Below are 2,357 nucleotides of genomic sequence, written 5' to 3'. Positions count from 1 at the left end.
CATTTCTTTCTTCTCATCATTCTTTGGAGCTCTGAACAGAAATTTTAAGAACCCAAGTAGAGATATAATGGGTAATAATTTTCTACTCAGAAAATTGTTTTGAATAAATAAATTTTTTTCAGTATTATTTTGGAAATCAAAGAAATAAACAACAGATAGGCTATAAATGAACTATTAATGATTTTCAATTTATTAAGTCCCAAGAAAGGGATAAAAAGGATTCCTAACATAATTAAGTGGCAGAGAAAGAATTATGTCAGACATTAAAGATGCCCTGATACCCTGTCACTTGATATTGGTTTTCTATCTCACGTGCTGTGAAGTGTGTAATACATTCTGATGGGCAGATGGATGTTGGAGTTTGATATATTGACACAACACTAATAACCCAGCAGGCTCCAAGATTAATGCACATTATGTTTAGTGAATGCAGACACCATTCATCATGTGCCTACTTATCTGAATGCAAAAAGAAAAAGAATAAAATGTAGGTACCTAAGAACTCCTTTTTTAAGTAAGTTAAAGATACCATTTTTATAAATAATTTTTGGTGCAATAGGACAATAAAAGTCCAGTGGCAAAAACAAAAAAAAACAAAAACAAAAACAAACAAACAAACAAAAAACCTCACATTGATCATTGATTCTTACAATTAATGAAACATATCCTTATCTCTTGAAATAGAGGAAATTATATATGTATATAATATGTATATATATAAAATGAGTTTTAAAATGAGTATATATATAATATATATATGTATTTTATAACTCTTATATATATATATATATATATATATATATATGAGCTTTAAAAATGTATTAAATACCAAATCAGAATTCCTCTTGGGACTTATTATATTTACTATTTCATTTAGTTCTCTTCAACAACACAGTAAGATAAGAGGTATTCTATTGTCTTAACTATAAAGGAAATTAGAGTCAGATCAGGTAAGTGAATTTTTCAAGGTAACAGTATTTAAAATAACAGATGTAGTTTATAGCTTCTGAAGTTCTGAATCAAAACTCATGGCACTTGAGGAATGAACAATTATCAGCCTGAGGCAGGAAATATGCAGAAGAGTGTTGGCTAGGGCACATGGGTGGCTCAATTGGTCAAGCATCTGCCTTTGACTCAGGTAATGATCTCAGGGTCCTGGGATTGAGCTCTGCATCAGGCTTCCTGCTCAGGAGTCTGCTTCTCCCTCTCCCTCTGCCTCCTTCCCCCACTCGAACTCACTCACTCTCTCTCTCTCTCTCAAATTAAAAAAAAAAATCTCAAAATGACATTGGCACCAATATCAAGAAGCTTCATTGGACAAATATTGGGCAGTATGAGCATTAATGAATGCAACTGATAATGAATTCAATTTTATGAAAACATGAGTGAATACAGTTCTGCTTTCAACCAAGATGAAGTAATGGATTCAGTCTGCCACCTGACATAATCCTAATTACGATGATGATAGTGATAATGATGAAGATACAGATAAAGCCCAAAGCACTGGCATTCAGACATTATATATGAAACAGAACAGTGATGTACAAGAGTAAGGAAACAAATGAGGGAAGCCCAGTGATGGCCCTGGATAACTGCCTGAAGAGTTCTGAAGACACCTCATAGATAGCAGAAGCCAGGCAAGGTACAGCAGTTCTTTTGAATGGAGAAGACACAGGTGGAGGTCTAAGAAAGTTAAGTGGGTAGAGCTTATGAAACAGACTATTAGAAGGAAGAAACTTGCTGAGATAGAATGTGCTGGAGAGCTGCAGAGTTTCTCCCAAGTCTTCTGTGGAGTATTGCTCATTGTGTGCAGATGAAGAAATTAGCTGAGGTCTGTGTCAGAACCCTCTTCAGTTACATGGAAAAGTCTCAGAACTAAGACAAGGCTAGAAATAGCTTGTGTTTGCAATAACTAGAATGCATGAGAGTTACTCAAAGCCAAGAAAAAGGACCAAAGTAATGTATTATAGGTAAAATGCCCAGGCAAGGTGTGCCTGGGTGGCTCATTTGGTTAAGTGTTCACCTCTTGATTTTGGCTTAGCTCCTGAACAGGGTCCTGGGATTGAGTCCTGCTTTAGTTTAGTGCTGAAAGTGGAGCCTTCTCTCTCTCTCTCTCTCTCCCTTTGCCCCTCCCCCAGTTTGCACTCTCTCTTTCTCAAAGCAAACAAACAAAAAACACCCAGAGAAAACACAAAGTGAGTAATAGCTCATGTTTCCAGAAGAACAGCAGCAGGTAGGCTACTCAGAAGGGTATTGCTCCAACAGTGGATTATAATTAGTCCTAAATTAAATGCTTTGCTGGTCTTTCTTAACAAAGCTTAAAAGCAAACATTAAAAGGATCAAACTATATTAAAAT

Source organism: Canis aureus, chromosome 21 (assembly GCF_053574225.1).
Source record: "Canis aureus isolate CA01 chromosome 21, VMU_Caureus_v.1.0, whole genome shotgun sequence".
NCBI classification, from domain to species: domain Eukaryota; kingdom Metazoa; phylum Chordata; class Mammalia; order Carnivora; family Canidae; genus Canis; species Canis aureus.
Note: the sequence above shows the minus strand (reverse complement) of the source record.